At 45.5% G+C, this 13,901-nt stretch overlaps 1 pseudogene; it reads right to left on the minus strand.

The window, feature by feature from the left end:
* Positions 1-13,901, minus strand: part of LOC135540434 (plasma membrane calcium-transporting ATPase 2-like) — a 239,611-nt pseudogene that overhangs the window by 73,684 nt on the left and 152,026 nt on the right.

The following is a 13,901-nucleotide window of genomic DNA, read 5'->3' on the forward strand; positions in this document are numbered from 1 at the left end:
ATTCATTGTGTATGCCACCGTTTATATTCTCTTTGGTCATAACCTAAGCATGCATTAAAACATATCTATGCATTAAAACATATGTATGCATTATAACATATGTATGCATTATACTTTCATATGTATGCATTAAAACATATGTATGCATTAAAACATATGTATGCATTATAGCATATGTATGCATTATAACAGTAGTAGTATAATGGAGGAGTAGTAGTAAAATGGCCATTATATGGTAGTATAATGGAAACAGTATGTAGTATAATGGAGGATTAGTAGTAAAATGGATGAGTATGTAGTATAATGGGGGAGTAGTATTATAATGGATATGTATGCATTATAACATATGATGCATTATAACATATGGATGCATTATAATGGAGGTATGCATTAATGGATAGTCATAACAGAAAAGTAAGTGCATTAAAACATGGATATGTATAATAGAGTAGTAAAATAATGGAGGATTAAAATAATGGATTATACTTCCTAGAGGAGGAGTAAATGGAGGAGTAGTAGTATAATGGAGGAGTAGTAGTATAATGGAGGAGTAGTAGTAAATGGAGGAGTACTATAAATGGAGGAGTAATAGTATAATGGAGGGTATAATGGAGTAGTATAACAGAGGAGTAGTATTATAATGGAGGGTATAATGGAGTAGTAGTATAATGGAGTAGTAGTAGTATAACCGCCAGAGGGGTAGTATAATGGGGGAGTAGTAGTATAATGGAGAACCTAGTAGTATAATGGGGGAGTAGTAGTATAATGGAGTAGTACAGTAGTATAAATGGAGGACAGGTATAATGGAGGAGTAGTAGTATAATGGAGGAGCCTACCTCTGGTCTGTATAATGGAGTCCTAGTAGTCCTGTACCATGGACACAGCCTACCTCTGGTCTGAGGGTCCTATCCTGGACCACACACCGCCTAATGGAGGTTAGTCTAATGACGGGTCCCTCTATCCTGGTCCTCTACCTGACCACAGCCTACCTCTCTGGTCTATCCTGAAAACGGCCTACCTGGACGGGTCCTCTATCCCAACCACACACAGCCTACCTCTGGTCTGACAGGTCCTCTATCCTGACCACACACCGCCTACCTCTGGTCTGACAGGTCCTCTATCCCAACCACACACAGCCTACCTCTGGTCTGACGGGTCCTCTATCCTGACCACACAGCCCAGCCTACCTCTGGTCTGATCCTGACCACACACAGCCTAGGGTCCTCTATCCTGACCACACACAGCCTACCTCTGGTCTGACGGGTCCTTTATCCTGACCACACACAGCCTACCTCTGGTCTGACGGGTCCTCTATCCTGACCACACACAGCCTACCTCTGGTCTGACGGGTCCTCTATCCTGACCACACACAGCCTACCTCTGGTCTGACGGGTCCTCTATCCTGACCACACACAGCCTAACTCTGGTCTGACAGGTCCTCCATCCTGACCACACACAGCCTACCTCTGGTCTGACAGGTCCTCCATCCTGACCACACACAGCCTACCTCTGGTCTGACGGGTCCTCCATCCTGACCACACACAGCCTACCTCTGGTCTGACGGGTCCTCTATCCTGACCACACACAGCCTACCTCTGGTCTGACAGGTCCTCCATCCTGACCACACACAGCCTACCTCTGGTCTGACAGGTCCTCCATCCTGACCACACACAGCCTACCTCTGGTCTGACAGGGTCCTCTATCCCAACCACGCAGACTGCCGTCAGCTCATTGAGGATGTCGTTCTCGTTGTCCCAGAGGGTTCTGGGTCGGCAGGGAAGTCACGGTACGCCACGCAGATGGTCCGCAGCCCGTCACACGCCATCGGCTCGATCACCTTCTTCACCATCTCGTCCTTGTCCCGGGGACGGAACACCCGCGGCTCGCCTTCCTGGTTCAGGATCTTAGTACACCTGGGGGGTTGGGGTTAGAAAGGTTAAAGATCAGGGTTGCCACAATACGATAACAAGCACAGGTAAAGCCTTGGGTAGATCAGTGACGAACATCATCAATTCAGTGTTTGTAGCTGCAATCAATCCCCGAAATCAACCACCTAGCTCCTTAGGGCCTCTGCTAAGGAGATCTTAGAGGATTGTCAGATCTCAACTAGTGCATAGAGCCTAGAGTAGAGCCTAGAGCTTAGAGCCTAGAGGGTAGAGCCTAGGGGTAGAGGCTAGGGGTAGAGCCTAGAGGGTAGGGGGTAGAGTCTAGAAGCTAGAGCATAGGGGGTAGAGGGTAGAGGCTAGAGACTAGGGGGTAGAGCCTAGAGGCTAGAGGGTAGAGTCTAGAGCCTAGGGGGTAGAGGCTAGAGCCTAGAGGGTAGAGGGTAGAGGCTAGGGGTAGAGGCTAAAGGGCTAGGGGTAGAGGCTATGGGGTAGATCCTAGTGGCTAGAGGGTAGAGCCTAGAGGGTAGAGCCTAGAGGGTAGAGTCTAGAGGGTAGAGGCTAGAGGGTAGAGTCTAGAGGGTAGAGTCTAGAGGGCTAGAGCCTAGAGGGTAGAGCCTAGAGGGTAGAGTCTAGAGGGTAGAGTCTAGAGGGTAGTGGTAGAGGGTAGATCCTAGAGGGTAGAGGGCAGAGCCTAGAGGCTAGAGGGTAGAGGGTAGAGCCTAGAGGGTAGAGGGCTAGAGCCTAGAGGCTAGAGCCTAGAGGGTAGAGTCTAGAGGGTAGAGCCTAGAGGGTAGAGCCTAGAGGGTAGAGCCTAGAGGATAGAGTCTAGAAGGTAGAGTCTAGAGGGTAGAGCCTAGAGGGTAGAGCCTAGAGGGTAGAGCCTAGAGTCTAGAGGGTAGAGGGGTAGAGCCTAGAGGTCTAGCCTAGAGGGTAGAGGGTAGAGCCTAGAGGGTAGAGTCTAGAGGGTAGAGCCTAGAAGGTAGAGGGTAGATCCTAGAGGGTAGAGGGCAGAGCCTAGAGGCTAGAGGGTAGAGGACTAGAGCCTAGAGGGTAGAGGGCTAGAGCCTAGAGGGTAGAGCCTAGAGGGAGGGTAGAGCCTAGAGGGTAGAGCCTAGAGGGTAGAGGGTAGAGTCTAGAGGGTAGAGGGGTAGAGCCTAGAGGGTAGAGCCTAGAGGGTAGAGCCTAGAGGGTAGAGCCTAGAGGGTAGAGCCTAGAAGGTAGAGAGCCTAGAGGGTAGAGCCTAGCTTTCCTTTCTGGTAGAGCCTAGAGGGTAGAGCATCTAGAGGGTAGACATCCAGCTGTTAAGCCTCACTTCTTCAGGACGATCTCAGAGGCTCCCTTGCTGTAGAGGGTCCTAGAAGGTAGAGGCTCTGAGAGGCTTGATGACAGTGGAGAGCCTATGGACTTCCTGGTCGAGGGAAGGTGTAGAGCCTGGAGGGTCAGAGCCTAGGGGGTAGAATAGAGGGTTAGAGACCTAGGAACCTAGAATTGGAGCCTAGGGGGTAGAGCCTAGAGGGTAGAGCCTAGAGGGTAGAGCCTAGAGGGTAGAGACAGAATTAGAGTTTGGAGACAGAATAGAGACAGAACCACTTAGGAGTTAGAGACATAATTAGAATAAGAGACAGAATTATAGACAGAATTAGAGACATAAGGATTAGAGACAGAATTAGAGTTAGAGACAACTTAGATATATAAAAAAAGTAATCATCACCACCACTAGACCACCACCACCACCATTATAAAAAACAATCATCACCACCACTACAACCACCACCACTACAACCACCACCACCAAAATCACCACCACTACAACCACCACCATCACCATACATATCCTAAACAATAATGGCGTGTAGACCTTGTAGAGTTTCTCCTCTGGGATCTGGTTGCGGATGGGTTGGTAGTCTCTCTTCAGGTCCAGCACCAGGCCAAGCAGGCCACACTCTGTCTTGTTACCCACCTGCATGGGCAGACCACCCTCCTTGGTGGCAGGCTGGGGAGATGGAGAGAGGGACAGATACAGACCCATGGGGTGAGAAGTCAAAGTGTGTGTTTTGAGATTGACTACATTGTGAGGCTCCTCACAGGAAGAAGTGGAGGACCATCCTACTCAAGTCAATTTCAGATTTTTTTGTAAATAATGAAACATTAAAAAAGTTATCCTTTTTTAGATAGAACTATACATCACCAAATAAAGGATTAAAACACTGTTTTGCATTGAAGGTGTACAGTAGCCTCAACAGCCCTCTGTAGGGTAGCACCATTGTGTAGCCGGAGGACAGCTAGTTTCTGTCCTCCTCTGGGTACATTGACTTCAATACAAAACCTAGGAGACTCTTAGGCCTCACCCCTTCCATAGACTTACACGGTAAGTCTATGGACGTCCTCCAACCAATCAAAACTTTTGCATTACGAACTGACATGTTGTCCATCCAATCATAGGACTAGGATCAGAGATTGAACCTAGAGTGGTGTATGGGACTTATATGTGTTGAGAAGCTTGGTGAGTTATTGGATATATTGGATAGAGATTGTGATAGTTGAGCATTTTTAGCATACAGTATTATTAAATTCAAATGAGTTTTTTCAAACTACGGGAGATGGAGGAGTTAGCTTATATATTGTTTTCTTGGTTTTAGAGTTTCTTTTTGTTTGGAGTTAGTGTAATTTATTTAAATTTGCCTTGCTAACTTTTGTAGCAAGTGCTAACGTTAGCTAGCTACCAGGGTGCAGTTGTCTCCTCCAAAATGGCTAGCTAACGTTAGCTAGCTACCAGAGTGCAGTTTTCTCCAGGCCAAAATAGCTAGCTAACGTTGTCTTGCTACCAGAGTGCAGTTTTCTCCTCCAAAATGGCTAGCTAACGCTAACAACAATGTAGTGGATGTTTGCTGAAGAACCCTTTCATTGCCCAGATCAGATTCAAGCTTCTCACAGGAAAAATCAGGACCATGTAATGAACAAATGTCTTTGTATTCAAATAATGAAACAACGAGAAGGTAAGAAGAAACATGGTCACCAGAAGCTAATCGGCAAGAGTTGGCTTTTACTTAGGGATCACGATGAGAGAGAAAGTTCTGATAACAAGGGCAACTACAAGGAGCTCGAAGAGGTAATTGCGCGTTTCGATGCTTTACTTGTATGAAAGGTCTGACAAGGAGGAGGCTATAGCTGGATATGTCTCACCCCTTCCATAGACTTAAGCCTGTTTGATTGAAGCTTACAGAGGGTCCCCCAACCAATCAAAACTTCCATCCCCATCAATCTCTGCAGTTGTTACATTCCCTAAAGCCCAAGTCAGGCCTTTCACACTGGAGATGGTTGGACAGATCAGGCCTTTCACACTGGGCAGATGGATGGACTTATCAGGCCTGTCTCACTGGGCAGATGGCTGTGACAGATCAGCCTTTTTAGCATACAGATGGATGGACAGATTCAGGTTTCTTCAAACTGGGCAGATGGATGGACAGTTCAGGCCTGTCTCACTGGGCAGATGGTTGGACAGATCAGGCCTTTTTATTGGGCAGATGGATGGACAAATCAGGCCTTTCACACTGGGCAGATGGATGGACAGATCAGGCCTGTCTCACTGGGCAGATGGTTGGACAGATCAGGCCTTTCACACTGGGCAGATGGATGGACAGATCAGGCCTGTCTCACTGGGCAGACAGGGGTCCTGGGATGGACAATAGGCCTGTCTCACTGGGCAGACAGGGGTACCTGGGATGGACAGATCAGTTAGCCTAGCCACTGGAGGAGATAACTGTCCTGGGATGGACAGATCAGGCCTGTCTCACTGGGCAGACAGGGGTCCTGGGATGGACAGAGTGCAGGCCTGTTTCACTGGGCAGACAGGGGTCCTGGGATGGACAGATCAGGCCTGTCTCACTGGGCAGACAGGGGTCCTGGGATGGACAGATCAAGCCTGTCTCACTGGAAAACATTGATCCTGGGATGGACAAATGTCCTTGTATTCACTGACAGACAACCTGGGATGGACAGATCAGGCCTGTCTCACTGGACAGACAGCTCCTGGGATGGACAGATCAGGCCTGTCTCACTGGGCACGACAGGGGTCCTGGGATGGACAGATCAGGCCTGTTTCACTGGACAGACAGGGGTCCTGGGATGGACAGATCAGGCCTGTCTCACTGGGCAGACAGGGTCCTGGGATGGACAGATCAGGCCTGTCTCACTGGTCAGATCCTGGGGTGGACAGAAGCCTGTCTCACTGGGCAGACAGGGGTCCTGGGATGGACAGATCAGGCCTGATCTCACTGGACAGACAGGGGTCCTGGGATGGACAGATCAGGCCTGTCTCACTGGGCAGACAGGGGTCCTGATGGACAGATCAGGCCTGTCTCACTGGGCAGACAGGGTCCTGGGATGGACAGATCAGGCCTGTCTCACTGGGCAGATAGGGCCTGGGATGGACAGATCAGGCCTGTCTCACTGGGCAGACAGGTGGATGGACAGATCAGGCCTGTCTCACTGGGCAGACAGGGGTCCTGGGATGGACAGATCAGGCCTGTCTCACTGGGCAGACAGGGGTCCTGGGATGGACAGATCAGGCCTGTCTCACTGGGCAGACAGGGGTCCTGGGATGGACAGATCAGGCCTGTCTCACTGGACAGACAGGGGTCCTGGGATGGACAGATCAGGCCTGTCTCACTGGGCAGACAGGGGTCCTGGGATGGACAGATCAGGCCTGTCTCACTGGGCAGACAGGGGTCCTGGGATGGACAGACTCAGGCCTGTCTCACTGGGCAGACAGGTGTCCTGGGATGGACAGATCAGGCCTGTCTCACTGGGCAGACAGGTGTCCTGGGATGGACAGATCAGGCCTGTCTCACTGGGCAGACAGGGGTCCTGGGATGGACAGATCAGGCCTGTCTCACTGGGCAGACAGGGGTCCTGGGATGGACAGATCAGGCCTGTCTCACTGGGCAGACAGGGGTCCTGGGATGGACAGATCAGGCCTGTCTCACTGGGCAGACAGGGGTCCTGGGATGGACAGATCTCAGTCATTCACTTTTATGTGATATAATATCACATTACCTTACTTTGTGCTGTTTTGTTTTCAAGCATTCGGGCAGGATATGAGTTTTACAAATTGTTTGAACTATGTCTCACCATAGTTTACTATGTGAATCTATGTCTCACCATAGTTTACTATGTAAATCTATGTCTCACCATAGTTTACTATGTAAATCTATGTCTCACCATAGTTTACTATGTGAATCTATGTCTCACCATAGTTTACTATGTAATCTATGTCTCACCATAGTTTACTATGTACATCTATGTCTCACCATAGTTTACTATGTGAATCTATGTCTCACCATAGTTTACTATGTACATCTATGTCTCACCATAGTTTACTATGTGAATCTATGTCTCACCATAGTTTACTATGTAAATCTATGTCTCACCATAGTTACTTTATTTCTCATGATGTCACACCCTGACCATAGTTTGCTTTGTATGTTTCTATGTTTTGGTTGGTCAGGGTGTGATCTGAGTGGGCATTCTAAAAAGGCATTCTATGTTACATGTCTAGTTTGTCTATTTCTATGTTTGGCCTGATATGGTTCTCAATCAGAGGCAGGTGTTAGTCATTGTCTCTGATTGGGAACCATATTTAGGTAGCCTGTTTGGTGTTGGGTTTTGTGGGTGATTGTTCCTGTCGCTGTGTTTGCACCAGATAGGGCTGTTTTGGGTTTTCACAGTTCTTGTTTTGTTAGTCTATTCATGTGTAGTTGCTTTATTAAAGAACCATGAATACTAACCATGCTGTGTTTTGGTCCGCCTCCTTCATGAGTGTTCATGTTGATCAATATTTTGGCTGCTTGTAAATGATTAATTAAATGTCTGATTTAAGATACATTCAATTCTGAACATATTGTAATTACTAACGATAATGCAGAGGCATCAATAAATTGTCCAGTTCTCTTGTTTTCATGTCCCTTACGTCTAAGCTTCTACTCAGGCTTTACTCATTCTGCTGAAGTGAATATAGTGAACTGTATTCTGTAATTAGTTACACAACAGTAGAAATACATTTTACTGCTGTTTGTCTGACAGTCCATGATCATCTCTGATGTAATAAACACATTTAGCAGAGATAATGTGGTGAGATAATGTGGTGAGAGGTATACTATTTTTGTACCTTTATTTTACTAGGCAAGTCAGTTAAGAAAAAATTTTATTTTCAATGGCGGCCTGGGAACAGTGGGTTAACTGCCTGTTCAGGGGCAGAACGACAGATTTTTACCTTTTCAGCTCGGGGATTTGAACTTGCAACCTTTTGGTTACTAGTCCAACTCTCTAACCACTAGGCTACCCGGCCGCACCATTTAACTGGTCATCAATGACATGTGGCCCATTGTTATACCTGGTCATCAATGACATGTGGCAACAAGCACAAGGGGCGTTTCAAAGAGCTGTCAGTCAAGACGAGCTCATGAATATAAGCTCCCGCCCACTCAGACTGTTCTTTCAGGCTTCCCCGATAGAGATTAGAAAAAAGGTACGATTTCTTTAAAATTCTGAGTATTTTCATAGAGTAAAATAATATAGTGGGTTATGTTTTCAAGGGATATTTTTACGTGGAAAATAAAATGACTGTGTGGGACCTTAAATGAGTTGAGGCCAGTAGTCTGTATGTAATATCAATATATTACTAAGTTGCTATCCTGTCAGTCGTTACAGTAGTAAGGAGTGTTTCACATCTACATTAACCACATCATCTGATTATTTGTCTCTGCTGAAATTAAACCATCAAGTGATAATGGTTTATTTTCATAATTAGAAGAACAAAACTTCTCTTTTCATAATTTCCTTAAACAATTAAAAGCAAATTTACCAACATCTTGGAAAATTTATATTTATGGTTTTGTAAAGAAACTCTTCGAATATAATTGAGTCACTGTTCAAAGCATCTTACAAGTGTATTGGTTTGGTGGCTAGTGGCTCTTGACCCCAATACTGCAGCATCCTACCATTTATTGTGGTTCTATGCTTTAAATTTGGAGATTTGAAGAGGAGATTTGAAGCGGAGATTTGTAGTGGAGATTTGAAGCAGAGATTTGTAGTGGAGATTTGTAGTGGAGATTTGTAGTGGAGATTTGAAGCGGAGATTTGAAGAGATTTGAAGTGGAGATTTGTAGTGGAGATTTGTAGTGGAGATTTGGAGATTTGTAGGAGATTTGTAGTGAGATTTGTAGTGGAGATTTGTATTTTGTAGTGGAGATTTGAAGAGTTGAAGTGGAGAGTTGAAGTGGAAATTTGTAGTGGAGTGAAAAAGGTTTGAGAGATTTGTAGTGGAGATTTGTAGTGGAGATTTGTTGAAGTGGAGATTTGTAGTGGAGAGTTGAAGGGAAGTTGAAGTGGAAATTTGTAGTGGAGTGAAAAAGGTACCGTAGGTTGCTAAACCTCCATTTTGCAGTACAGAGGTTAGAGTTTTCAATGTGAAGGGCAAGTACTCAAACAGTAGAAAATGTCAGTTTGTATCGTGTTGGTCGAAACACAGGGCCACTTCAGCCCCTCAGCGAGTGATGTTGGCATCTGGGTTTAACAACAGCGTGCTGTTTTACACGTGTGTGTTAGCTAGCCACGACAAGGACAAGAGACAGCAACACATACGGTCCTTTCCAATACTGTCCCAGTGCCTCTTCGGCATGAGCTCTACTTCTCTGCAGAGCCTCACTGTGTGTGTGTATGTGTGTGTGTGTGTGTGTGTGTGTGTGTGTGTGTGTGCGTGTGCGCGTGTGTGCGCATGCGTGCTTGTTGTGTGCGTGTGCGTGTGTGTGCGTGCCAGTGTGTGTGTGCGTGTGCTTGTGTGTGTGTGCTTGTGTGTGTGTGTGTGCGTGTGCGTGTGCGTGTGTGCGTGTGTGTGCGTGTGCGTGTGGAGGACTCAGACAGGATACATCAAAACACTGTGATTGTAATGTGAAGATGAGGCTGCTGGTTCTATCGTCCCCAGCCGTCAGCAGCAATGTCTATCACTGAGAAGGTGCTGTCAACGATGACACAGTCCTCTGCTTAGTGTTGAAACTATCTATCAGCCTCCATGATCCTCTGTCTGTCTCAAAAGAATAATTATTCATATTAGCTGCCTTAGCCATCTAAAAATAATTTCAAAAGCTTGCTAATGCGTGAACAGTATAATTGTTGTTTTATGTCTGTATCTCGGTAATGTATCAGTATCTACAGTATGTTATTGTATCTGTATCTACAGTATGTTACTGTATCTGTATCTACAGTATGTTACTGTATCTGTATCTACAGTATGTTACTCTATCTGTATCTACAGTATGTTACTGTATCTGTATCTACAGTAAGTTACTGTATATGTATCTACAGTATGTTACTGTATCTGTATCTACAGTATGTTACTGTATCTGTATCTACAGTATGTTACGTTATCAGTATCTACAGTAAGTTACTGTATATGTATCTACAGTATGTTACTGTATCAGTATCTACAGTATGTTACTGTATCTGTATCTACAGTATGTTACGTTATCAGTATATACAGTATGTTACTGTATCTGTATCTACAGTATGTTACTGTATCTGTATCTACAGTATGTTACTGTATCTGTATCTACAGTATGTTACTCTATCTGTATCTACAGTATGTTACTGTATCTGTATCTACAGTATGTTACTCTATCTGTATCTACAGTATGTTACTGTATCTGTATATACAGTATGTTACTGTATCTGTATCTACAGTATGTTACTGTATCAGTATCTACAGTATGTTACTGTATATGTATCTACAGTATGTTACTGTATATGTATCTACAGTATGTTACTGTATCAGTATCTACAGTATGTTACTGTATCTGTATCTACAGTATGTTACTGTATATGTTATTGTATCTATGCAAAACAATAAGGACCACGATAGAAATAAGTCCCAGACTTTATTGTGCAATCCCATGTCATGTTTTAATCTGTGTACTGTGTATATACTGTATGGGGTATTTATATGTGTGGACGTGTGGAGCTACGAGTGGCGCAGCAGGTCTAAGGCACTGCATCTCAATTACAAGAGGCGTTACTACAGTCCCCGGTTCGAATCCAGGGCTGTATCACATCTGGCCGTGATTGGGAGTCCCGTAGGGCGGCGCACAATTGGCCCAGCGTCGTCATTGTAAATAAGAATTTGTTCTTAACTGACTTGCCTAGTTAAATAAAGGTTCTAGAATGAAGGTTTTAGAATGAGTGTTCTAGAATGAGTGTTGGAATTTGGTAAAGTGTCTGTGCGTGGGTAGGCAACAATGACTGTGTGCCTCCTAATATGGACTAATCTGTTCCTGTACATGGCTATTTGAAAATGTTGAAACAATCATGTAGGATCCTGTTGATGGTGAGAAGCACAGGCATGCAGCCTAGGAGACAGTATTATATAAAGAGAAAAATGAACATTTCAATCAAGCTTGGCTTCACCTCATTTTCAGATGTGTCTTTCTACTTGTCGTGGGGAGAATGGTGTGAAGGAAGAGTTACAGTCCATATCAGACCATTGGTGCTGGTTGACGACTTAATTGTATATACAGTACCAGTCGAATGTTTGGACACACCTACTCATTCAAGGGTTTTTATTTATTTTTACTATTTTCTACATTGTAGAATAATAGTGAAGACATCAAAACTATGAAATAACACATATGGAATCATGTAGTAACCAAAAAAGTGTTATCAGAAATACAGTGGAGGCATTGATAATATTGTAAATGACTGTTGTACCTGGAAACGGCTGACTTCTTTATGGAATATCTACATAGGTGTACAGGGGCCAATTATCAGCAACCATCACTCCTGTGATCCAATGGCACGTTGTCCTAGCAGAATCAGAATTAGTTAGGCAACATAGATAAATAAGATGTTTTATTTACTTTCATAATATGCGAGATAGTTGTCATTAGGATGTCTTCTTTTGGACTATACTGTTGGCAGTTGCATTTTCCCTTTCTTCTCTAGGGAAAAGTCACTTGGGGCCCAGAGAGGGAGAGGTCAGGCTTGTCTTTTACATGTCTGGTTATATGCACAAATAGCCTGGGATCTAGACAACGTGGTAATGGCCACACAACAATACAATTAGCCTGGGATCTAGACCACATGGTAATGGCCAGACAACAACACAATTAGCCTGGGATCTAGACCACGTGGTAATGGCCAGGCAACAACACAAATAGCCTGGGATCTAGACCACGTGGTAATGGCCAGACAACACAATTAGCTTGGGATCTAGACCATGTGGTAATGGCCAGACAACACAATTAGCCTGGGATCTAGACCATGTGGTAATGGCCAGGCAACAACACAATTAGCCTGGGATCTAGACCATGTGGTAATGGCCAGGCAACAACACAATTAGCCTGGGATCTAGACCATGTGCTAATGGCCAGACAAGAACACAAATAGCCTGGGATCTAGACAACGTGGTAATGGCCAGACAACAATACAATTAGCCTGGGATCTAGACCACGTGGTAATGGCCAGACAACACAATTAGCCTGGGATCTAGACCACGTGGTAATGGCCAGACAACACAATTAGCCTGGGATCTAGACCATGTGGTAATGGCCAGACAACACAATTAGCCTGGGATCTAGACCATGTGGTAATGGCCAGACAGCACAATTAGCCTGGGATCTAGACCATGTGGTAATGGCCAGGCAACACAATTAGCCTGGGATCTAGACCATGTGGTAATGGCCAGACAACACAATTAGCCTGGGATCTAGACCATGTGGTAATGGCCAGGCAACAACACAATTAGCCTGGGATCTAGACCATGTGGTAATGGCCAGGCAACAACACAATTAGCCTGGGATCTAGACCATGTGCTAATGGCCAGACAAGAACACAAATAGCCTGGGATCTAGACAACGTGGTAATGGCCAGACAACAATACAATTAGCCTGGGATCTAGACCACGTGGTAATGGCCAGACAACACAATTAGCCTGGGATCTAGACCACGTGGTAATGGCCAGACAACACAATTAGCCTGGGATCTAGACCATGTGGTAATGGCCAGACAACACAATTAGCCTGGGATCTAGACCATGTGGTAATGGCCAGACAGCACAATTAGCCTGGGATCTAGACCATGTGGTAATGGCCAGGCAACACAATTAGCCTGGGATCTAGACCACGTGGTAATGGCCAGGCAACAACACAATTAGCCTGGTATCTAGATCATGTGGTAATGGCCAGGCAACACAATTAGCCTGGGATCTAGACCATGTGGTAATGGCCAGGCAACAACACAATTAGCCTGGGATCTAGACCACGTGGTAATGGCCAGACAACACAATTAGCCTGGGATCTAGAACACGTGGTAATGGCCAGGCAACAACACAATTAGCCTGGGATCTAGACCATGTGGTAATGGCCAGACAACACAATTAGCCTGGGATCTAGACCATGTGGTAATGTTCAGGCAGTAAAGCACCAACTTCTCTTTCCACTACTAACTAGAAAAGGACCAATCCGTCTTCAGAGGATCTGTTAGTCTGCACTCTCTCAGTCTGATTCCAGAATGCTCTACCACTGACACAGTCCTGTCTGGTGTGAATGTTCTGTAGTCACACCGCTGACACAGTCCTGTCTGGTGTGAATGTTCTGTAGTCACACCGCTGACACAGTCCTGTCTGGTGTGAATGTTCTGTAGTCACACCGCTGACACAGTCCTGTCTGGTGTGAATGTTCTGTAGTCACACCGCTGACACAGTCCTGTCTGGTGTGACTGTTCTGTAGTCACACCGCTGACACAGTCCTGTCTGGTGTGAATGTTCTGTAGTCACACCGCTGACACAGTCCTGTCTGGTGTGAATGTTCTGTAGTCACACCGCTGACACAGTCCTGTCTGGTGTGAATGTTCTGTAGTCACACCGCTGACACAGTCCTGTCTATCCACTTAATCATCAATGATTCAGCCTGGCCTAGGAGACTAGATTATTACAGCGTTTGAGTTGGCTGCTCCAGCCACTCCGTCCTG

The sequence above is a fragment of the Oncorhynchus masou genome, chromosome 5, assembly GCF_036934945.1.
Source record: "Oncorhynchus masou masou isolate Uvic2021 chromosome 5, UVic_Omas_1.1, whole genome shotgun sequence".
Taxonomy (NCBI): Eukaryota; Metazoa; Chordata; class Actinopteri; order Salmoniformes; family Salmonidae; genus Oncorhynchus; species Oncorhynchus masou.